This window comes from Canis lupus, chromosome 10 (genome assembly GCF_048164855.1).
Source record: "Canis lupus baileyi chromosome 10, mCanLup2.hap1, whole genome shotgun sequence".
Taxonomy (NCBI): Eukaryota; Metazoa; Chordata; class Mammalia; order Carnivora; family Canidae; genus Canis; species Canis lupus.
This window is the reverse complement of record NC_132847.1, coordinates 76,142,692-76,168,089: the sequence shown is the minus strand read 5'-3', so window position 1 is coordinate 76,168,089 and position 25,398 is coordinate 76,142,692. Positions and strand designations below refer to the sequence as shown.

The 25,398-nt window shown below is 43.1% G+C and overlaps 1 long non-coding RNA gene across 8 annotated transcripts; it reads right to left on the bottom strand.

The window, feature by feature from the left end:
* Window positions 1–6,357: 6,357 nt before the first annotated feature.
* Window positions 6,358–25,196, bottom strand: LOC140641982 (uncharacterized). Of its 8 annotated transcripts, XR_012038612.1 has the most exons (7): window positions 25,144–25,196; window positions 21,485–21,557; window positions 20,391–20,490; window positions 19,339–19,373; window positions 16,275–16,497; window positions 10,985–11,116; window positions 6,358–9,380 (listed from the first exon to the last, which is right to left on the bottom strand). It is a non-coding gene; the product is annotated as an uncharacterized lncRNA (long non-coding RNA). The 8 variants fall into 8 exon arrangements; XR_012038606.1 differs by having other exon boundaries at window positions 19,339–20,490; XR_012038611.1 differs by lacking the exon at window positions 16,275–16,497.
* Window positions 25,197–25,398: the final 202 nt, after the last annotated feature.

Below are 25,398 nucleotides of genomic sequence, written 5' to 3'. Positions count from 1 at the left end.
CTGTGATAAGCACTGAGTAGTGTATAGAATTGTTGAATCACTATACTGTACACCTGAAACTAATATAAAACTGTTGGTTAAAAAAAAAAAAACTGTTGGTTAATTATGCTGGAATTAACACTCAAAAAGTATGTTAAAAAAATAAACCCTTACCTCATACTATTAACAAAAAGTAACTCAAAATGGATCAAAAATCTAAATATGAGAGCTAAAACTATAAAATTCTTAGAAAAAAGCATAGGGACAAACCATGACCTTGGATTTGGCAATGATTTCTTAGATATGACACCAAAAACACAAGCAAAGGAAAAAATAAGCTGAAAGTACAAAACTTTTGTGCATCAAAGGACATGGTCAAGAAAGTGAAAAGACAACCACAGAATGGGCAAAAAATCTGCAGATCGTTTATCTAGTAAGTCTAGCATCCAGATGTACCTATATAAATTCTTACAACTCAACAAAAAAGGGACAAATAACCCAACTTAAAAATGGAATGGGTATTTTTCTAAAACTACATATACAAATGGCCAACAAGCATATGAAAAGATGTCTAACATCATTAGTCATTAGAGAAATGAAAATCAAAACACTGAGATATAATTCACACTCACTAGGATGGCTATGGCTATAATTTTAAAAGATGGAAAATCGCAATCGTCAGAAAGAGTGTGGAGAAGTCAGAATCCTTGTACATTGCTATGAGAATGTAAAATAACACACCTGCTGTGGAAAATATTTTAACAATTCCTCAAAAAGATAAATATAGAATTACCATATGACCCAGTAATTCTACTCCTAGGTATAGATTCAAAGAACTGAAAACAGGTGTTCAAACAAAAACTTGTACGTGAATGTTCACGGCAGCTCTATTCAGCAGAGCCAAGAAGTGAGAACAATGCAAGTATCCACCAGGGGATGAATAAATAAACAGAATGTGGCTCCCCCCACACACATAAGATATTATTCGGTCATAAAGAGGAACCAAGGACCGGCACATGTTGTCACCTGGAGGAACCTGGACACGTTATGGTGAGTGAAAGTAGCCAGCTACGAAAGGCGACCCCTCATCCGGCTCTGTTTACACGAGATGTCCAGAGCAGGCAAGTCACATGAGGGAAAGCAGGCCAGTGACGGCGCAGGGCAAGGGGTTACAGGGGCAGAATGGTGACAGCTGAGGGCATGTGGCCTCTCTTTGTGGTGACAAAAATGTTCTGGAGTTGACTGTGCTGATGGTATATTTGTGACTATACTAAAAAAAAAACAACATTAAATTGCAGGCTTGTGATGGGTAAACTCTGACATGTGACCTGTATCTTAATAAAATTAAGAGAAATTAATTTCATTTTTTTCCAAAGACTTTATTTATTCATGAGAGACAGAGGGAGAGAGGCGGAGACACAGGCAGAGGGAGACGCAGGCTCCATGCAGGGAGCCCGACGTGGGACTCGATCCCAGGACCTCAGGGTTACACCCTGAGCCGAAGGCAGACAGTCAACTACTGAGCCACCCAGGTGCCCCACAAATTAATTAATTTTAAAAATAACCTCAAGCTCCGATGTGTTCTTCAATAAATTCAAAGAGGAAATAATACCAAAATTGCACAAACCCTCGAATGATTGGAAAAGATTCATCGACTCACTTTCAGAGGCTGGCAAACTCAGAAACCAAAATGATCATGCTCTCAGGCCTCCTTTAACTGACAGAGACAATGAAAATTATAGGCCAGTCTCATTTATTGAACACAAATATAAAAGATATTAAAGAAAATGTTAGGAGTACAAATTGAGAAACATATTAAAAAGATAATCAATCATGACCAAGGTGGATCAATCCTAGGAATGTAAGGTCAGTTTCACATTAGGAAATCAAACAGTGAGATTTACCGCATTAAAAAATTAAAGCAGGAAAAAAAAAATTAAAGCAGGAAAAAATAGTATTTCTAGATAGACGTAAATTTAAAAAAACTTTTAAAAATAAAATTCAACATCCATTCATGATTGTATTTAAAACTTACCCCCCCAAAAAAAATAGATTGGAATGTTCTTAATCCAATCAACACAATCTACAGATAACCAAAGTAAACTTACCAGTTTGCTCAATGTTGAATATTGGAAGCTTTTCCTCTGAAAAGAGCCATTAAAGGTTTGCTGATACCACTATTTTTGTTCTATATTGTGCTAGCAATTCCAGCCAGTACGTGAAGGTAAAAAATAAATAAAAAGTATAATTAACTACAGATGATATATCATGTATGTTGAACCCCCTCCAAAACATAAGCCATTAGAATTAGAATTAATAAGAGCATTTAGCAAAATTGCTAGATGAAGAATCAATATACCCAAACCAACTACATTTCCAAATACTGGCCGTAAAGTGTTAGAAAATAAGTAAATTGTTTAAAGATGTTTTTTACAAAAGCATAAACCATCAAGTATCTAAAAACAGGGGCATCTGGAGGGGCTTAGTGGTGGAGCATCTGCCTTCAGCTCAAGACCCGGGATCGAGTCCCGCATCGGGGTCCCCGCAGGGAGCCTGCTTCTCCCTCTGCCTGTGTCCCTGCCTCTCTCTCTCTCTGTGTGTCTCATGAATGAATAAATAAAATCTTTAGAAAAAAAAAGTATCTATAAACAAACCTATCAAAAGATATACATTATCCTTTGAAAATCACTAAGGACCAAAATAAATGGTGAACTGGAAGATTTAAAGGGGTAAAGATGTCAGTTCACTCAAAAATGATTTACCAATTCAATTCAATCCTATATACATAAAAGACAATCTTTTCAGTAAATGGTGCTGGGAAAACAGGATATCCCCCCCCCTTTTTTTTTAATTTTTATTTATTTATGATAGTCACAGAGAGAGAGAGAGAGAGAGGCAGAGACACAGGCAGAGGGAGAAGCAGGCTCCATGCACTGGGAGCCCGACGTGGGATTCGATCCCGGGTCTCCAGGATCGCGCCCTGGGCCAAAGGCAGGCGCCAAACCGCTGCGCCACCCAGGGATCCCCCCCCCCCTTTTTTTTAAAGACTATTTATTTGAGAGAGTGAGAGTGATCACAGGGGAGAGTGAGAAGCAGAGTCCCTGCTGAGTGGAGAGGCCGACGTGGGGCTCGATCCCAGGACCCTGGGATCATGACCTGAGCTGAAGGCAGACACTTAACCGACTGAACCACCCGGGGCCCCTGGAAAATAGAATATTCCTATGAAAAAAAATGAAATCATACTTTCTCTCACCATACACAGAAAGCAAATCCAGGCAAATTAAAAATTCCTCCTTTGCTTTATTCTCCTGAATCAGCCAGTCCTAAAGTGTCGAGGTCGGGCCAAGTAGGCCTCTGCAACTTCTCACTCCCCTCAGCCTTCCTTGCTGTGCCCACCTGGCTCAGCTGCCCTTGCCCACCTGGAGGACTCCAGGGCATTTGCTGCTCTCCCCGCTTCTGCCCTGGCCTCTCAGTCTGTTCTCCGAACAGCAGCCAGGGAGACCCTGTCACACTGTACACAGACCACGTCCCTGCTCAAACCTTTGTTAGGATTTCCCATCCCAAAATAAATGGGATCGTCCCTACTGTGCCTCCAAGGCTCCCCCTCCTGATGCTCCCAGCCTGCTCCAGGCCGCCTCGCCTCGCCCGCTGCTCCCTGAGCTCACCAGGTAAGCCCCCACCTCGGGGCGTTGGCCCTACTTCCTTGGCCTGAAACGCTCCCTCACTATCTCTTTTTCACTCAGAGGCCTCCCTCTCCGCCTGATGTAAAATTATAGACCCCTCCCCACAAAACCGTAAACCTAATTCTTCCTTCCTTGATCTATTTTTTCTCCTTCACATTTATAACAATACAGCATAGGATACACTGTACTTAGGCATTATCTTTATCCCCACAAGAATGTAAGCTTCCATAAATCCTGGGGTTTTGTTACAGCTTTAATTTCAATACCTATGTGGCACCTGGGGGGCTCAGCGGTGGAGCGTCTGCCTCTAGCTCAGGGCACGACCCCGGAGTCCCGGGATCCAGTCCCGTGTCTGGCTCCCTGCAGGGAGCCTGCCTCTCCCTCTGCCTGTGTCTCTGCCTCTCTCTCTGGGACTCTCATGAATAAATAAATAAATCTTTAAAAAAAATACCTAGAAAACCATTTGGATATGGAAACTATTCAATCAGTATTTGTTGAATGAAAAAAAAAAATGACGACTTTGGAAACTGTTCCCATCTGCGGTTAGTGATCCGGCTAGGACAAGAGTACATTCAAGTTAACACTAGGTGACGCAACACCACAAGGAAAGCAACCACAAGCAACCCGTCCTTCCCTCCTGACACTGCTTCCAGAAAAGCCAGTGTGGCCAAGTCTCCTCTGGCCTCCAGGCTCCCCAGCCTCTTGCTGTAGTAACTGGTGTGATGTTACCGTCCTGCCAAGCATCTCAGGTCTTCCAGAAGTGCTAGTGGGAACGGGCCTGTCCCTGTTACCAAGTTCTTAACCCCCCCCCCAGCAATCCCCTCACCCCATCAACTGAAGTCACCACCGCACTGAGCCTGAGGGCTTCCAGAGCTGTGGGGTGGTCTGTGGTGAGGAGGCACCTGTCTCCTCTGGCTTTCACTCTGCTAGATTTCACAGATTTTAATTCAAACATCCTTCATTCCCTGGAGCCCACACTGGACACATGGGGTCCACGGACGAGGGATGGGTCCGAATGGAAGCTACCATGGAGGACTAGGAACCACCGCTGCCCTGTGCCACGGAAGGCGCTCTTCCTGCAAGTTTAAGTCTTCTTGACCGCTCACGAATCCGTTCTCCCAGAAGGCGACTTGACTCGGTGCCCCGCCAGGAAGCTGTTGTCACTAATCTGCCCTGCCAGGTCCTACCAGACCAGGGCGACCAACTTATCCTGGGTTACCAGGGACTTTTCCAGTTTTAGCACAGGAAGTCTCAGGTTCCAGGAAGTCTCAGGTTCCAGGAAGTCCCTCCATCCAGCGTAAACTAGGACAGTTGGTAACTCTGCATTAAGCCCAGATCTATCTGCCGTCCACTCAAACTCAGGCCAGAACTGTCATGTGGGTGTAAAACTTTTAGCACCCCTGCAGATTTTTGTTCTGTCTTCTCATTCCACATGTGGCCATCACCAAACCCATCAATTCTATCTCCTTTGTGTCACCTATATTCATTTTCTCCTCAACATTCCCACTGTAAAAGTCAGTGGAAAACTGCAATAACCAAGAAGATTCGGAGCCTTCAGGAGTGAAGCTCTGGATCATGTCATCTGGTATAGACACGGGCTCAGAGCGAAGGGAAGATGAAGTGAGTAGGGAAGGAAGGAAGTTAGAAACATCAAACAAAGGCTCATGACCAGACAGAAAAAAGGACTAATACCTAGACGTTATTTTCTTCTTTGCTTAATGTATGTGCACACGTGTGTGTTTATGTATTTTTCTCCTTCTGCCTACCCATTGTAGTTTTACGAATGAATGGCAGTGGTTAACTTTCCAATTTCATCTTTAGGTTACAGGATATTCAAGACGGACTTCAAGTAAACCTGAGTAATTGCCATCATCCAGACATGAATGTAATGACATTTGGGACCTTTCTTTTTGGGGAAAAGGTGCCAGTGCCTATTTCTACAAAGGGTAGTTGTTTCTTATTAAAGAAATGGCCGTAATTTGGTATTGTTGCCCAGGAAGCTGAAATAGATGGAAGAAGTTGTGTGTGGAAACGGAGTAGGCAACACGATGAGCTGCCCCCGGCATTGAAGCGTTGCCTTTCAGTCCAAACCCGTTTTCAGGCTCTGCTTTGTGATGCTAGGGCTGGGACTATGGGAATTCTACGTCAGCATTGCCTGTCGACTTCCTGTTGAACTCCGTAAGGCAGAAGACAGGAGAAGGGATGCACTCCTTTCCTGACAAGTAGTTAGCAAGGATAACACTCGATTTTTAGGGGACACTCCTAGAACCAGACTCCCCATGCCTAATCAAAGACATTGGCAATAGTTAGGCCAAGGCACCTGCTCAGTCATCTGAGGGCCTCTCCCTGGAGCTTCCTGCTGTCTCTCCAGGCCTAGAGAGGCAGCTTCAGCCTGGAGTTCCCCTCTCTGGGTTAGCTCAGTATCCCCTCCTTTGTCTTTTCAGTTCTCCAAAACTGCTTAACCAATTGCCTATGTTAAATGCTCTCTGTTGAAATTCCAAGGTGTGTTTTCTATTGTTCTGAACATATCCTGGCCGGTCCAGTCACCCTGGTAAGTAAAGAACCCCAAGTACCTGCAATGCTGGCTAAAAACAAAGGAAATAAGAAGTAAGTAGTAGAAGAGGGAAGTGATGAATGTCAACTATGACCTATGACCAACAATGATTTTTTCACAGCAATGAAGACTGAATCACCAAAGTGTGTTGTATTTTAGTTAAGTACATATTAACCAATGATTTATACTTTTTCTCCTTCCCCTTTACAGCTTTGTACGGAGTGTGGGTGGAACTTAATTTACAATTTTGTTCATAAATCATCAGGCCACAAGTCACCTCTAGACCTGCTAAAGAGGAATGAGGATCACCAGTAGATCCTGAACTTGAAGAGGATACAATGACTAATGGGACTTTGGGTCTCTCTTCTTGTTTGGGGAGAAGGAATGTCTTTGTTAGTAAGACAGAAGTAGGAAGTAGGAAGGTATTAAATGTGAGTAGAAGAGTGAACTTAAATGTAGTAAAAAGGGGTGGACTATCTAGATGCTGAGCACATTTGTCCTCAAATTCATGTCTGCCCTTCTACTGCTCTGCAACATATCAGAGGGGGCACTGGCTTCTCTTAACTGTGGTGCCCAGGCCTACTATCAGCTGATTTCTGAAAGACTGGAGGACAGGGGCAGGAAGGACTAAACCAGGATACTTCTCTCCCTCTCCCTTCTATCTCAAGCACTCTCTGGCAGTGACTGCAACTCTATAAGGGCCCCAGGGCTCACCAGACAGGCCCTTAGAGCTCTAAGCCTCAAACAGATGAGCCCCAGCTCCGGGACTCAGTAACACAGCTTTCTTACTTTTATCTTTCCAGGGTACAGGCACTGGCTCTTCCACTGTTACTAATCTTTGGATTGCTTCACTTTCTCAGTTAAGCACTCAGTTCTATCATTTGGCAGCCACTTCCCTGTAGTATATTTTCTCTGTAAATACTGAAGACAGTTGCTATTTTCCTCATTGTCCCTGACTATTGAAACAAATGATAGCTAATCCCACTCTAGGTGCACTATAATGCTAAGTCAATATTTTGCAACTTTTCCACTCCCAGGAATTCATAAAAATATATCTACACACCTTCAAAATGAGAATGGTAGAAGTTCATTCTATTGGCAAAACCAATGGTATTTTGAGAAACAAACACAAGTCTCTTTCTGTAAGGGAGCTCGTTAAATAAATATTAGAACATTTATAGAGCTGTAAAAAAGAACAAGGAAAACCCCCTTGTACTAATACAAATTATTCAATGAAGATAGAGCACAGAACGGTATAGTGTGTTATGTTTTGTGGAAGAAGAAGAATATATGCTTGCACTTGCATAAGGAAACATAAAGACACACAAAAAACAAAAGTGGTTACTTACAGTGGGTAAGGCAAAGGAGAACAAGGTAGACAGAGCAAGAGGGAGTTTTCTCAATATATATTCTGTGCTGTTTTGGCTTTTGAGCCAGATAGTCACATTACCAGTAGAAAAAGTAACAAAAACCATAAATTTATGCATAGGAGAAAAATGCAATCTAGTCACTAAATGATAAACAAAACCAATATGAAAGTACTTTATATAAAATTGTAGGAAAATAAAAGAGGAGAAAAGACTGCATACTGTATGATTTCAACTCTAGGATGTTCTGGAAAAGGCAAAACTATAGAGACAGAAGATCAGTGAAAATCAGGGGATCGGAGGAGGGATGAACAGGAAGAGAGTGAGGAGGATTTTTAGGGCAGTGGAAATACTGTAACGACAGACATATGTCATCATATATTTGTCCAAACTCATGCAAATACAGCACCAAGACTGAACTCTGAGGTAAACTATGGACCTTGGGTGATTATGTCAATACAGATTCATCCTTGGTAATTAATTAATTAAAATTAAAATGCACCACTCGGGTGGAGGAGGATTCACTTGGGTGGGGGCAGGGAGAATGTGGGAAATCTCTGTACCTTCCTCTCCACTGTACTGTGAATCTAACTGCTCTAGAAACATAAAGATGAGAGACAAGGGAGAAGAAAGGAAAAGCAGTAAATATCCAGAGGCCTCCTGTCTTCATTTATGCGACTAGTCAAGAAGCTATTGTGGATATTTTAACTCTACTCCTCTACTCATTCACGTTTGGGTTGCCTTTGGCTAGCATCAGCCAGCTAGGGCTCTTTGCCTGGTTGACTAACCCAACTTTAGATTCCCGAGGTATCCAAGTCTGCTTTGTTTTTTGTTAGACTTAATAACAGGGCATGTAAAAAGAAGCAGTTCTTAGGCTACATAAGTCTGGCTTTATAGCAGTAACCCTAATTTACCTTTGATAATTAGGACCAATCACATAACCAACATGAGAAGCCTTACTTCTCTTACTTACTGTGAACTGAGTTTCTTGAGTGATCACAATGTTTTATGAAATACAAAAATGATACCCCAAAAAACATTCAGTGAGTCCGTGGATTATATTAATGGTAGAATTATAACAAACAGAAATGGCAAATCCAAACAGATTAAATGTCAATTTTGATGATTAAAAAATGTTCCCCCAAGGCTTCCAGATAAAGATGGTAGATTGAACATAATAATTCAATTTCACTTCCCCTGAAACCCCACTAAAACTACCATAAATAGATTTTTTTAAAGCCCATAAAATCATACATACAAAGACAAGGGAGATAATAGAAACAAAATTTGGCTAGCTGGAGTGCAGAAAAGTGATATAGTGGGGAAAGCCAAGAGCTAAATTGATGTCTATCACAGAATCTTCCAAAGGCTCAGGAACTGAGTGGAGTTTTAGAAGTGGGGGGTAAAAAGAAATATTAAATAAGGATTCCCCACTCTTTGAGTGTGGGCTGGATTTAGTTAGTGACTCTCTTCTAAAGAACAGCATATGGAAACAGAAACAATAAATAGACAAACCTGAGATACCAACTTGGCCAAGTGCTCAAGGTTAACATCACCCATCTTAAGTCACGTTGATACCACGCACCCCTGATAGGATGCAGTTCATCCCTGCAGTATTCTTCCCCCAAAATCCATATTCCTAATGTCATCATGACAAGTCCAAATGGAGGGACCGTCTACAAAACACCTGATCGATGGCCTCCGAAACTGTCAAGGTCATGAGACACAAGGAAACACCAAACAACCGTCATAGATTGGAGATGAAGGGAACATGATGACTGAATGCAATCTGATATCCTGCAACAGAAAAAGGACATCATGGAAAAACTGGTGAAATCCAAACAGTCTGCAGTTTGGTTAACAGTATTATCCTCACGTTAATTTCTTAGTTTGGGTAAATGCAGCTTGATCATAAGGGGAAAAGCTGGGGGGAGAATATACAGCAACCTCATACTATCTTTGCAACTTTTTTTGGCAAATCTAAAATTATTTCAAATATTATATGGTCTCATTCATTTGGGGAATATAAAAAATAGTAAAAGGGAATAAAGGGGAAAGGAGAAAAAATGAGTGGGAAATATCAGAAAGGGAGACAGAACATGAGAGACTCCTAAATCTGGGAAACGAACTCTAGGGGTGGTGGAAGGGGAGGAGGGCGGGGAGTGGGGGTGACTGGGTGACGGGCACTGAGGGGGGCACTTGATGGGATGAGCACTGGGTGTTATGCTATATGTTGGCAAATTGAACACCAATAAAAAAATAAATTAAAAAAAAATAAAATGAAATGTGAAAAAAATAAATAAAATCTTTAAAAAATAAAATAAAATAAAATAAAATAAAATAAATTCAAAATAGAAGGATTTTAGGGATGCCTGGATTGCTCAGCAGTTGAGTGTCTGCCTTCAGCTCAGGTCCTGAACCCGGGATCCGGCATCTTGAGTCCCACATCAGGCTCCTTTTGGGGAGCCTGCTTCTCCCTCTGCCTGTGTCTCTGTCTCTGTCTCTCTTATAAATAAATAAATAAATAAATAAATAAATAAATAAATAAAATCTTTTTAAAAAATTAGAAGGATTTTAAAGTACAAAAATAAGAAAAGGAGATAGAGCTCTCATTCCCTTCCTGCATGGTATTGAGTAAATTACTCCTGCAGAAGACCAGAACTGCTAAATGGGGAGTGATGGAGCAGCTGCAGGAACACATACCCTAATGGGAAATAGGAGCATGACCTAAGTAGGGGCATACTGAATGCTGAGACCCAAGATCAACCTTGGAACTGGGCGTTGGGGCTCCACATGGTAGAGCCCACAGGTCAAAGGAGAATATACTGATGGAAGAACACATGGAGGGCCACCTTGGTGGCTCAGTGTTGAGCGGCTGCCTTTGGTTCAGGTCATGATCTTGGGGTCCTGGGATTGAATGTCGCATCAGGTTCCCTGCTCAGTGAGGATTCTGCTTCTCCCTCTCCCTCTGTCCCTGCTTGTGTGCATCTCTTCTCTCTCTCTTTCAAATAAAGAAATAAAATCTAGGAAGAAAAGAAAGAAGGAAAGAAAGAAAAAAGAAAAAAGAAAAAAAGAAAGGAAGGAAGGAAGGAAGGAAGGAAGGAAGGAAGGAAGGAAGGAAGGAAAGAAGAAAGAAAGAAAGAAAGGAAAGGAAAGGAAAGGAAAGGAAAGGAAAGGAAAGGAAAGGAAAAGAACGAAAAAGAAAAAAGAGAAGAGAAAGTAAAGAGAAGAAAGAAAAGAAAAGAAAAAGAAAAGAAAAGAAAAGAAAAGAAAAGAAAAGAAAAGAAAAGAAAAGAAAAGAAAAGAACGAACACACGGGTACCATTATTACTCGAGACCCAGCACTCGGTGCCAACTTAACACAATCTATAACCTTAGATATTTCTTTCTGTGACACTCACTTCATTTACGCTCCAGAGAGAGGTTTCCCCACGTCTCTTGCTCTTGTCCTTTCTCCTCAAAGTAAAAGGTGACGGCCCTGGATATACTGTGTAGCTGTGTGGGCTGTGCTTTGCTCTCAGAGACAGACTTTGCTAAAGAGAGAATGTGCACAGAAGCACTTTTGTTAAAGAAAAAAACTAGTGTGACAAATCCTTCTTCTCAGAGAGCATGAATGAAATAGATACTTGCATCTTAAAGTCTCAGAGTATTGAGTATCCATTTTTTTAACCTCATTTTGGCTCTACACGGAGAATTCAGTGATATTCACTAATTAGCATACTGTTCAACACTGATACACCTGGCAGCTGAGAAACATCTTGTAGTATTAAGTGATTTATTTTATTCTTAAATCTGTGTGTATGTCTAGAAGTAATATGTGTGAAATTAGCTATTCATATTTTATACTGACAGATGGATATTAATTCTAGAATTATAATTGGTTTTACTTTTATAAAATATTTGATAAGATTTAATTAAATTTTCAAAATATGAAGTTAAAAATTCCAGCTTTAAATATTTTATGAGTTTTTATATCTGTTGACTATAGCCAGTATCTTACCTTTTTTAGTTTTAATAGATTATCTGGAATGTTTTAAAAGAAAAATATGTAAAGTCTACAATGACTCAAGAAAGGTCAAATGTGACATTATTGTCAATAAGCCAAATTTTATGTGAAGTTTCAGGGTAATATTTTGTTGAAATTAAGAAAAACAAAATTCATAGCAAAGAACATAATGATTTATTAGTTTGGCAAGCCTTTACTTCTCATCCAAACATCACTGACTCAGACATTGGCAATAAAAATTAAAATTCAGTGGTCTAATAATTCACAGGCTTTCAGTCATAAAACCATAGCTTAAGATAATTTTCAGTTTTGTTGTGATAGTATATATGTCAAGTTGAGAAGAAAGGAGGGTTTATTTAGTAGTTTGATTTTTAACTTTTAAATATTTAGACATGTGGCCTATGGGACTCCATTAGTGTTTTTCTTGAGACACATAAAATTGTACTGAAAAGCAATTTAAAGCAGTAACTGGTATAAAGAAAAATAAGAAAAAGTTTTTAAATAAGCAATTTTTGACCTCAGAAAAAGCACAAAATAAGAAACACGCTTATAATATATTATGAGGTTTGATATATAGAATGTTGGCATAGGTATAGTGTAAATACTGAACATCCACTCAACCAAAAATTATGTTGAGAGGATAGAGAAGGGAAGCAAATAGGATGGCAGGATGAGAGCTAAGTCCTGAGCTTTCCTAAGGGAAGTCGTTACCTAAGATCTAAAATTGCTACTCCCCATTCCCCACAACGGAGGGATCCACTGTAACGCCTCTGCCAACAGAGAAATGGCAAGGTGTAAGGCTAAGTTTAGAACCCAGAACTGGCTGCTGTTGCTAATAACTGAGCCCTCAGCCGTGGCATGCACCGGGGCAGCCAGGAAGACGGGAAGTCCATGAGGTTGAAACCCATATATCGGGATCCCTGGGTGGCGCAGCGGTTTGGCGCCTGCCTTTGGCCCAGGGCGCGATCCTGGAGACTCGGGATCGAATCCCACGTCGGGCTCCCGGTGCATGGAGCCTGCTTCTCCCTCTGCCTGTGTCTCTGCCTCTCTCTCTCTCTCTCTCTGTGTGACTATCATAAATAAAATTAAAAAAAAAAAAAGAAACCCATATATCGTCTCCACCACTGACACCATGGCCACTGGTCGACAAGTCCATTCAGCAAGCACCAGGCTGGCTGGTGGCAAAACAGAACTGACATCCACAGAGTGGGTCGTCTTGAACATCTTAGTACCAAGTACCTCTTCTGCAGTGGAGAATTTCTACTGAGCATTTCATGAAAGAAAGAGGGATTAGAAGAAAGAAGTCAAGGGAGCATTTGCTTTTTACCTATTTTTATTCTTATTTTTATTTATCCTTATTTTTTTAAGATTTTATTTATTTATTCATGAGAAACAGAGAGAGAGAGAGAGAGACAGAGACACAGGCAGAGGGAGGAGAAGCAGGCTCCATGTAAGGAGCCCGATGTGGGACTCGATCCTGGGACTCCAGGATCACGCCCTGGGCTGGAGGCAGATGCTTAACCGCTGAGCCACCCGGGCATCCCTATTTATCCTTATTTTTAAATTATTTTTATCTATTTTGTTTTAATTCTTAGCAATAAGAAAGTGTCACATATTACTCCTACAATCAAAAATAAATTTTTATAAAGTAATTTAACTATGGGAAAGCCGCCCTGCGACTTGATCATCACATTCAACTTGCTATGTGATGACCTCGTCTGCTGCTTGCTCATTTCTTTTTTTTTTAATTTTAAAAAAATTTTTTTTTAAAAATTTTTATTTATTTATGATAGTCACAGAGAGACAGAGGCAGAGACACAGGCAGAGGGAGAAGCAGGCTCCATGCACCGGGAGCCCGATGTGGGATTCGATCCCGGGTCTCCAGGATCGCGCCCTGGGCCAAAGGCAGGCGCCAAACCGCTGCGCCACCCAGGGATCCCATTTTTTAAAAATTTTTATTTATGATAGTCACACAGAGAGAGAGAGAGAGGCAGAGACATAGGCAGAGGGAGAAGCAGGCTCCATGCACCGGGAGCCCGACGTGGGATTCGATCCCGGGTCTCCAGGATCGCGCCCTGGGCCAACAAAGGCAGGCGCTAAACCGCTACGCCACCCAGGGTTCCCTGCTTGCTCATTTCTGTCATAAGGCTCTCCCTCTCCCACTGAGATTAGGTCTCTATCCGTCCGCATTGTCAGCCTAGAAAGAGCAGCCAGCAAAGTGCTCTTTAAAGATTCTCATATGTCCTTCACTAATCCATTCCTGTGGCTAAACTAAACTGAGAGTCTTCCAGAATATATCAGGGGATCCATGACGGGTCCATGGGCAGATTGCATGACAGATCTAATCCCACACTCATATATCCTAAATTTTTTTATCCCTTCTTTTAGACCAAATTCTAACTATTCAATGCTATTTGGGATTAGCCAGTTCAGTACCTTGTTAGAACTACAGCTGGCTGCCCAAGCAACCACAGTGACTAAAAGTGCAATCTTATCTATTAATTTGGCTTAATCTAAAAATTCCATTTCCATTTTCCTGGTCAAGAACCCTCAAACCCATTCCTGCAAATATTCCCCATATTTTCATGACATAAATTATGACCAAGTGGATGTTAACACTCAACTATGGATGTGCCACAATTGAGAACTCTATTTCAGATAAACCTAGGAGTTTGGGGTTCTCCAAGCCTTGATTTGCCATATACCACTACTCAATTTGTCAATTCCCCCACTACCCCCCAATCTAGCCTAACCTACCATTCATATAAAATACTTGGTTAAGTATTTGAATTCACGTACTAATATAATTTTCCAAACCACGGAATCATTCTTTGTATTTGGTTTTCTGATACCTCAGCCCTATGACTATAAGCTATAAGAGATTTTTTTCAACTTTTCAACCCTATCCCATAAAGGCTTGAGTGTCATTCCACTCAAGCAATATTTTTACAATTACAATTTTTACAATGTCAATCTGCTTGCTTTTAAATCATCCCAAGCCATTAAAAGCATCCATCATGGCCCAATCAGTCCTCTTCCCCTTTAAATTGGTCTATGGCAAGTTATCTGATTCCCCAGAACTTCCTCTTCAGTGAGTACACAGCCCAATATGACCATAAGATAACTTGATTGCTATTTTGCCATTCCGTAGTGTGGAATGAATGCCACCTCACCATCAGGGAACATGAGAGGAAGCCTCTGCCCTTTGCCTTATCTATGTAACTACCATTTCCCTGAAGCCATGTTACCTGCAGTTCACTGGGACCACTAGACAGTGAGCTCCATGGGGGCACCAGGTCTTAATCACTGTATCCCCAGCATCTAGGCTGTACTCGACCCATAGTAGGCACCTAGTTAATACTTAATGAACAAATTAATAAAGCCAAATGTTAATTCCTTTAAGAAATTTTATTTGGTGCTTATTACATGTTTTTCCTTCTGGACTGAGTCTCTCAAGACAGAAAATCTATCTTGATCTCAGGGTTGTAGGTTTGAGCACCAAGTTGGGTATAGAGATTAGTTTTTTTTTAAAAAAAGACAGAAACGGGGGCATCTTAGTGACCTGCCTTCGGACCAGGTCACAATCCCAGGGTCATGGGATCGAGTCCCACACTGGGCTCCCTGCTCCACCGGGAATTTGCTTCTCCCTCTCCCTCTGCCTGCAACTCCCCTGCTTGTGCTCTCTTTCTCCGTCAAATAAATAAATAAAATCTTTAAAAAATTAAATTAAAATTTAAAAAGACAGAAACAGAGGCACTTAGTGGCTCAGTTTGGTTAAGTGTCCAACTCTTGATTTCAGCTCAGGTCATATCTCAGGGTCATGGGATCAAGCCCTGCAAAGGGCTCCTCAGAGAGTATGGAACCTCCTTGAGGTTCTCTCCCTCTCTCCTTCTACAGCTCCCCCTGTGCTCTCTGTCAAATAAATAAATAAATCTTATTTTAAAAAAAAAAGACAGAAACTTAACAACAAAGACACCTGGTAACCTTATAACCAAGGTACAGGAAAGAACTCAAGCAACGCATACAACAAAACCAACATCCCCACTACTATCATCAAGGGAGATACTGTGAAATAACTGTAAGCTTAGAAATTTATGGTCTTGTCTGCATAGGACTGTAGAAAAGTAGGAACAGCTTAGGTTGCTAACACCTGCAAAACTGGTCTCCCAAGAGATAAACTGCTTTACCTCTACAAAAAAAAAAAAAAAAAAAAAAAAAAAAAAAAAGTCTTCTTTGGAAATTGCCTGTATTTCTTTTTTTTTATCATTATAACAAAAGAGAATCTTTCAAATTTAAACTCACTAGGTATGAACAGGTATTCATAAAAATAACAATTACATCTGATAAATGTTAAGAGGCTGGCTATTAATAATCCATGTACTTGTTAGGGCAAATCAGTTCAACAAAATTTCTGTTTTTCTAATATCAGAGACACTCCAGGAAAGGAGTGGAGGTAATTTTGGTGTAAAAAAAGCTTTGATGGGAAAAAAAACACATTTGGATGGATGGGGGCAATGTGATAATTAGGGTAAGTTGGCACTGCACACTGCGAAGCAGAGGAAAGCAGGTAAGAGCGGTGAAAGATGTAAGGACAAAATATCACAATTTACAAACCGCCTGGGTTGCTTCAAGACTTAGAACAAGACATCTTTTCCTCTTGTTTCTGCACCTCACTCTTTACTCACCAATTAGTGTTTCAGTTCACGTGCTTCTAATATTAAGGATTAGAGGAAGGATTCTGGGAGGCTTCTTTTGAACACGAGCTCCACTAAACACGATGGTGCATACCCAGTGCTCCAACTGGTACTGCTGAGGCAGCAATCAACTTTCTGCCACTTTGGAAGATCTAGAGTTCTCAGAAAAGTCTTGTGATGATTTCAACACCTGAATAAATGACCTAACATAGAGCTAAAAACAGTTCAGTGAGTGCATATGGAACACAAAACTGATTAGCCTCAGTCAAGGGGGAAAAAAATCACTAACACACTAACACTTTTTATTAATTACTGTATTGTCACTCTATAAAAACATGGTAGCTATTCCACTAAAAAGAAAAGTTCCACTACACTGAATTAGAATCACTTTGAATTTTTTTTTAGAGATTCTATTCATTTATTAATAAAAGACACACAGAGAGGCAGAGACACAGGCAGAGGGAGAAGCAGGCTCCACGCAGGGAGCCCGACGTGGGACTCGATCCCAGGATCCCGGGGTCACGACCTGAGCTGAAGGCAGACGCTCAAATGCTGAGCCCCCCAGGTACCCCTAGAGTCACTTTGCTGAATTCTAGGAATAATTTAATTTCATCACTTTTTGAGGAAATGTATATAAAATTACCCCCTCGCTTTATGACATGCCAATTATAACATGCCATGATTCAGTGCACAGCCTGTCTTTTTATTTTCTCTTCAGTCTATGGACATTTGGTTCATAAATAACAAAAGCAGAACTAAACACAGAAATAATTCTCAACTTCTTTCCTTCCAGTAGAAAAAGTTTCCATTTCTCCATCAAGAAACCAACGTTTAGAGGAAATGTAGGGTAGCAAAAAAAAAGTCACTTTATTCCTATTTTAAAAAGAACTAAAAGTGAAAGGAAAATGGTAATCATTGTTTCCTTAATTCCCCTCTATGATTTGACTTCTAGTAACCACAACTCCTATGTCCAGTACAGATTAAAGGAAACCTTACATTTAGGCCATTTTAATTTTTCAGGGGATGTAAATTTTATCAGGAATAAAATGTTGATTTATCTTTACTTGAATTTCTGTGTTTACCATAAAAAGAAAAGTCACCAAGCACTGCTTAGAAAAAGACTTGAAGAAATGGAGAGATGCATCGCATCTGCGATGAGAAAACTGGCCGTGCGATCACTGTGGTTCTCCTAGCCAATTAGTATCTCTGAATTTCTGAGTCACCTGCCATCATCTCTATACATAACCTACAGAGTCCAGACATCACGTTCTCTTTGGAGTTTCCTTTGCCTAAAAAAGACCCTTTCTTTGACATTTTCTGTTCTTGGTAAGATACAGCACTTTTCCTCAGATCACACCAGACCAAGGGGAAGATCGCATCGCCATAAGTCTCTGACACAGATTCTTGCCTCCACGTGCACCTGAACAGCTCTGGGTGCCCCAGTGACTGCTTCATGGATGCTCTACAGAAAAATCCACTTGTTACCCATTAGCTGGAATCATTTCACTCCTCCTGCTGATGGATAAAACAATGGACAGGCCGCCATGCCCACTGATGGCGCTACAGCTATTGGGACCCACCCACAGGTCCCAGCACTGAGGGACCTGCCAGTGTCTGTGCCATGGCTCCTATCCTTGACACTTCCAAAGCCTTGCCACTAATGCTGCTGACTCCTCTGTTTTCAGGGACAGCCACCATAATTTCTGCACCGTTTTTCTCGGCAGCTACCGTATTTTATCATTCTGAGTTGGACAGCGGGGCTGTAGAACTATACGCCTAGGCCTCTGCTATACTCAAACCGTTTGTCTACCACACCACTAGCTGACTGTCCTTAAATCAAATATAGGCTCCTGAAAAGTCTTCTTTAATTTAAAGAATTATGCATTTGCTCTGCCTTTTTAGGAAGAAATTCATCTTCAGTTGATAAAGAAAAGCTCTTCCTTATTGAAGAGTGCTAGATAATGATAATAAACATAGTGGGGATAATAAAATCAGAAAATCACTGTTTGGCAACCCCTGCCCCCCCAGTAAAATAATTGATTCAGGCAACAATTACCAGGGGATATTAAAAAATAGCAAGTAAAACAAATATGGCAAAATACTAGCACTTAGTGAATTAAGTAGTAGGTAAATTCTTTCAACTTTCCATACAATTAAAATTTTTTCAGTAAAAAGTTGGGGCAGGGGTAAAATATCCCCTGATTTACAGTGAAGTGAGTCTCTTCCATGGGGATTGGTATTCCCTTATGTACAAAACCCCGGAGTCAGCTAGGCATGCCCAAGATATACGGACTTCTGCGGAGAACACAGTTTAAGCCTGAGCTGAGAACCTTGTGAGACTGACTCAAAATTTTTGCCGATGCCTTCCTTTTCCCCATCCTTTCAGTTCTGCTTTAGAATTGTTTTCCCCTCCCATCTGTTTTAAGAGCAAACCTTGAAAACAAATATGAATTTACAACTACATTGTCAAAACAGGGAGCCAGCCAGAACCATCCGGGAAGCTTTCTCAAAATACACGCATCCAGATCCTAACCCTTTGATATTTCAATTCACTAGTTCTTGGGTGGGGCCTGGAAATATGATTTTTTAAAAAAAGCTTTTATTTATGGGATGCCTGGGTGGCTCCGCAGGTGATTGTCTGCCTTTGGCCCAGGGGTGACCCCGGGGTTCTGGGATCGAGTCCCATGTCCACTTTTAGTGGGATCATGTCCCTTTTAGTCCACTATCATCTCTTAGCACTTCAACAACTTCCTGCATATCTTACTACTTGCATTTTCCCCAAAATATCAAGTTCTGTCATATGCCTATGTATGCATAGGGGTTTTTCTGTGTTCCTAAAGTATCCTTTTCTAACCTGTATTTATCCTACTAAACTCAGCTTTCCAGAGAAGCCTTTCCTGATGTCTCCAGGTAGTTTCCCTGACCCATTCATCTTACACAAAAGGAAAACAAAATTGTTTTTTAAAATTATAAGAAAAAATCCAAACTTTTAAAGCTATTTAAAATTTTCACTGTAATTCAAGATGTACAATGAAATAAACTATAAAATACTGACCTGGTTGTAGATTGTGTCCTTTATAAATTCAGAATCTAAGACAGATAGACAGACAAACTCATTTTGACACAGCATATCAACAATGACACAAACACTGAACAATAAAGTATCATTTTAAGATAAAGGTTAGGTATACATTAAGACTGAAGGCAAACTTGGGTGCTCATTTAGGTATACCTGGATACTTAGGTGTATCACTTCCTCAGAAGTGTACTGTAAAGAACATTGGAGTCCTTTTGTTTCTTTTTGTTATTCTTAATGGTTGAGAGCTTAAACCCTGGAGTCAGACTTGGGGCAGACATCAGTTAGAATCTGTTAGACCTTGAGCAAGTGATTAAGCCATCTCAGTTTTCCCATGGATAGAAATAAATAGTAACTAGTGGTGATGGTAAATGATGGTAATGATATCACTTGAATTATTGAAAATAATGTCATTAAATAGGCCTCCCTTTCGCCTCATGTAAAGTGTTTTGGAAAAAAATTTTTTTTTTACCATGAATCCTAGTACCCTGCAAATAATAACCTGTCAAAACCATTCTCCAACATCATCTCTCTTTATTCTCTTTTAAAACTTTGCCAAAACAGTAGAATATTGGCTGGATGGAGCCACATTTCAAGTAGAATAATCTTTCTGAACCCAAAACTTTCCTTTTAGTAGTCATTAAAAATAAATCATGCCTAGAAAAATAATTGCTCAGAATTATAGGTTCCCCCAGACATATCTTGCAGGGAAACATAATGGTTTTGAGTATCTCAGAGATGTGGATATGAGAAAACAGGCAAGACAAAGATTTGGATCATCTAGTCATATGTGATATTAAGGGCTGAAATACGTCCCATATTCCTATGTTGAAGTCCTAACCTCCAGAACCTTACAACGTGAAGAGCCTTTTTTTTTGAGACAGGGTCTTTACGGAGGTAATTAAGGTAACATGACATCATTATGGTGGACCCTAATCCAATATAACTGGTGTCCTTGTAAGAAGGGGAAATGTGGACACAGACACAGACAGAGAGAAGACAATGTGAAAACACAGGAAGAAGACAGCCACCCAGAAGCCAAGGAGCAAGGCCCGCACAGAGTCTTCCTTCAGGCTCCTTAGAAGAAGCCAACTCGGCTGACTCTGGATCTTGGACTTCTCGCCTCTAGAACTAAGAAAAATAAACTCCTGTTATTTACGCCATCCAGCCCATGGTACCTTGCCGTGTAAGCCCTAGCAAGCTAACACATGTAGAAGGGAATACTGGAATGTAAGCTCCACAAGTCTTTTTTTTGTTGACTTATGTATCCCAACTACCTAGAGCAACGCCTGGCACATAACAGGTGCGCAACAAATATTTGTTCAGTGAACTTCTTAATAAATAAAGCAGATTAATAAAATCCTTCCTATAGATGCTCTATTAAATACCATCAGTGTTTCAGTAATGCTTTTTATTCTCAGAAGACCTGAGAACCCGGACTCCCAGTGCTCTAACGCTGTGGTTTAAATGGTCGGCTGCCACACCCAAGTATACAAAATCCTCTGGTGAAACTCTTGGTATGACTCAATTCCAGGAGTAATTTCTTAAAGACAAGAGCTAATAAGATAAAAATGCTGCTGTAATACAATAAATCTGAATCAGTTGACATTGAGAAACAGATCAAACTTGTTAGTCCCATCCTGGGGAAAATATCACAAACAGATGTAACCTGCTCATATTTGCTGTTCCCTCAAAAGTATGTCTTTAGCTGATTTCACTAAAGACACTGAGAACAGCCTGGATTCACAAATTAAAGGAAAAAAAATAAGGATCCTCCTGTTGTTCTTATTAAAGCATGTCTTGTGTGGACACAGGAAAAAGACAGATTAAATTTCCTCTGACTTATTCAATTACATGGCTTCGTGGTGCATGTATGTCTTTAAACCAAATCTATGTCTCACTCTTACCACTATCACCATCAATCAATACTTAATTTCGTTCCCTGAATATGCTAGGGAAATAGCAGCAAAATAAAACATAAAAGAAATATGGAATCTATATTCTGATTCTAACTTATTTGCAAACATCATTTATTAACAGCCAGAACAAAAAATTCACCAATTGTAATAGTTCTTGATGTAAAGAACAAATTAAAAGAAAAAAATTTAATTTCCTTACAACTTACAGCCCATTGACCGGTCCTTGAGACTCGTAGAGTGACCTTCCTCTAGAAACTCAATTGCTTCCATGTTTATACTCTGCTAAGGACAAAAGGCAATTTTAGCTTAATATTATCCCAAACTCTAGGATCCTATAAGTCTACTTTAATATTTAAAAATTCCTTTGGAAACTTGCTTTATCTCTACTCACCCAAGCTACATGTTAGCAATCATCATCCAAGCAGATGGCCCATGACTAAAGGGTTTCATGACTAAGGTTTTACTAGACAGTAATAAATGACTTTTTCCTAACAATAGCTAGTGCCCTTCGAGGCCCTAGAAATCTTGCTTCCAAAATTCCTTAGAGATTTACACTATCCCCGACCCACTCCCAAATTGAAAGTGTATAATCAATCACCCATCACAACCCTAGTGCAGCTCTTTCTGCCCATGGGTATTGTTCCCATGCTTTAACAAAACCATCTTTTTGCACCAAAGATGTCTGAAGAATTCTTTCTTGGCCATTCTTTCTTTTTTACTCCAAACCCAAACATTTCCACATCAGTCCTGGTAGAGGCGATAAGATTGTAAGTAATTCTTTCCTTGAATTATTTGTAATTTTATATGTTTTCATTTTTAAAACAGGTTTCAAAAACCTTTCTAACTTCTAATCATCACTGGAAGAAAATTTAGGATTAGAAACTCGCCTAAAGGAAGAGGATGATATGCTAATATTTATTTTTAAACTGAATTTAATTCCATTTGATGTGGAAAACAAAGGTAGGAGAAAATTATGAAATTTCCTTACTACTTACAGCCCACTGGCAAGTCCTTGAAACACTCAGAGTGACCTTCCTCTAGGAACTCAGCTGCCTCAACGTTACTACTTTGCTAAGGGCAAAAGGCAATCTTAGGCTAACCCCCAGCATCCTGTAAGTCTACTTTGACACGTAAAAATTCCTCTGGAAGCTTCCTTTATTGTACCTGCCAAGACACGTGTTGGCAATCATCCTCCAAGCATTTGACACACTGATAGACATTTGAAGAGTCTCCCAACTGTTTACAAAACAGTAATAAATGACGTCTTCCTAACAATAGCCAGCCCCCTCAGGATCCTGGAAAGCTTGTTTCCAAAATACCTTGGGAGGCGGACACCATCCCTAACCCCCTCCCAACCTGACAGTATATACTGGGCCACTCCTTAGGACCCCAGCGTAGCTCTTTCTGCTCACAGGTCCAGTCTCTCTGCTTTAATAAAATCATCTTTTTGCACCAAAGACATCTCAAGAATTCTTTCTTGGCTGTCAGCTTAGAACCCTAACATCTTCCCTAATCACATTTATACAGAATACGCGTGAAAAAGCCAGAATATACCAGTTTCCATGGGCAGGCAAAATTCAGCATCTTAAAATCAAAATCTGGAAACATCCATCCTGAAAGTAACTTAAAGATCAAGTCAAAGCTTGTTCTTAGTTTTGGGCCTGGAATTAGCTCCTGGACTGATGCAATCTGAAACCAGAGCCAACGAGTGTTTACCAAAGTCTTTGTCCCAAAGGGAGTGAAGCCTCTTGTAAGTCTCCCGGAGTGATGCTGTTGGGATTGCTTTGAGACCTGGGCAAAGGTGCCGAGCAGGAGCACAAACATCAAAATCACTTTGAAACATTTTTCCTTTCCAGCAGAATGAAAGCCAAGTAGTTTTTCATGATAAGCAATTTGCAATCAAGCCCTCCTCTACTGAAGGATTTAATTAGCTGCTGGTGCATTTGCTCCTTTTTCCTGGGAACCACAGCATAAACAGGAAGCACATGCCTCTGGGGCTTATTGGTTGCAGAACGGAAAAAATGAAGCTGTGGATTTTCTCAAGGATGATTTAGAGAGGAAAGATCATTAAACTACTGGACTCCCCCCCCCCCTTATCTTCTCCACGAGGCTTATAAACCAAATGAGCGCACAGCTGTGCTCCACAGGCAGGAAAACAGTTCTTCGCCCGTACTGACTGGCCGTCAGCTAGGCCGGGCCTCGGGGGTTAGTGCACGGGGCGTTAGCACGTCAGGTTAGCGCACCAGGTCACTGCATCGGGCGTTAGCGCACCGGGTGTTAGTGCACCAGGTTAGCGCATTGGGCGTTAGCGCACCGGGTGTTAGTGCACCAGGTTAGCGCATTGGGCGTTAGCGTATCGGTCGTTAGCGCACCAGGTTAACGCACCGGACGTTAGCGCACTAGGTTAGCGCACCGGTCGTTAGCGCACCAGGTTAGTGCATGGTCGTTAGCGCATGGTCGTCAGCGCACCAGGTTAGCGCATCCAGCGTTAGCGCACCGGGCGTTAGTGTATCAGGCCGGCGTTAGCGCACCAGGTTAGTGCATCGGGCGTTAGCGCATTGGGCGTTAGCGCACCGGGTGTTAGCGCACCAGGTTAGCGCATTGGGCGTTAGTGCACCAGGTTAGTGCACGGTCGTTAGCGCACCAGGTTAGCGCCCCTGGCGTTAGCGCGTCGCCCCGTCCGCGGCGGAGCAGGGCAGTCACGCCTCAAGCCCTGTCGGAACCGCGCGCTCCTTTCCGTGCTCGCCGCTGAAATCAGAACGCCCACCCTCTCAGCTAACCACACGGCACGAGCGCTGGGTATTCAACAAGCAAACACCGAAGCGCATTAAAAAGAAAAAAAATGTTCTCCTCACAGGAGAATCTCTGCGAGGACGCAGCGGTGGCCGCGCCCCCTGCACAGAGGCTGGGGGGCGGGGGGCAGGGCCTTCCCGGCACACTCCCTGCGGCTTCCGGAGCCCGCGACACTCGGAACCTGGTGCCTTCGACGGGAGCCCTCCCGCCACACCCACACCCCTGCCCGGTTGGCCCCACGGGAGCGGGAGCGGGAGGCCGGGACGCGCTGCGGGCCCGGAGCTGGGGCTCCCCTCCGCCCCCCCCCCGCCCAGGCTCACACCCGCCCTCCCCGCGGGGGCCTCCCGGTGCCCCTACTGAAGTGCGCGGCCGGCAGGGAGGGTCCTGGGGGGGCCCTAGAGGGGGTCCTCTGGGAGGGTCCTGGGGGGAGGGTCCTCTGGGAGGGTCTTGGGGGGGTCCTCGGGGAGGGCCTTGAGGGGTCCTGGGGTGAGGATCCTGGGGGGAGCATCCTCGGGGGAGGGTCCTGGGGGGGTCCTGGGGGGAAGGTCCTGGGGGGAGGGTCCCCTGGGAGGGTCCTGGGGGGTCCTGGGAGGAGGGTCCCGGGGGGAGGGTCCTTGGGGGGCCCTAGAGGGGGTCCTCGGGGGGACCCTGGGGAGTTTCTGGGGGGTGCTCGGGGGAGGGTCCTGGGAGAGGGTCGGGGCGGGGAAGGTCCTGGGGAGGATCCGGCCAGTCCGCCCGCCGTCGTCTCGCCCCTGTCCCCGGCGGGCGCGTCGAGGTGCCCCCAGGGGTCGCGGGGCGGGGGCGAGACGGCGGCGGGCGGACTGGCCGGATCCGCCCCCCGAAGACCCCGCCCCGAGGACCCGGAGGCGCGGGGCGGACGCACGGCCCTCTCGGGGATTCCCCCGCTGCGGCTCCACCGCGTCGCGCCCCTTCCGCCCCCCGCGCCCCCCGCGCCCCCGGCCCGCAGCCACGCGCTCGCCGCCTGCTCGCCTCCGCCCGGAGGGGGCGCCACCCTCCTCCGGCTCGGCTGCCGCCCCGCCCCCCCATCCCCCGCGCCCCCCCGCGCCCGCACCTTCCCCTCCGACACTCGCCCCCCGGCTCGCTCCCCGGGTCCTCAGGCTCCGCCCCGCCCCCTGCCCTCCGCCGCGCCCCCCTGCCCCCTTCCCCGCCCTTCCGGCGCCGCCCCGGGGCCCCGCCCAGCCTGGGGCCGCGCCCCCTCAGGCCCCGCCCCCGGCCCGCGGGCCCCGCCCACCCCGCCGCCGCTCGGGAGGGACGGGCGGGGGCGGGGCCGGGGGCGTGTCCTCCTCCGTCCTGGGCGCCGATTGGC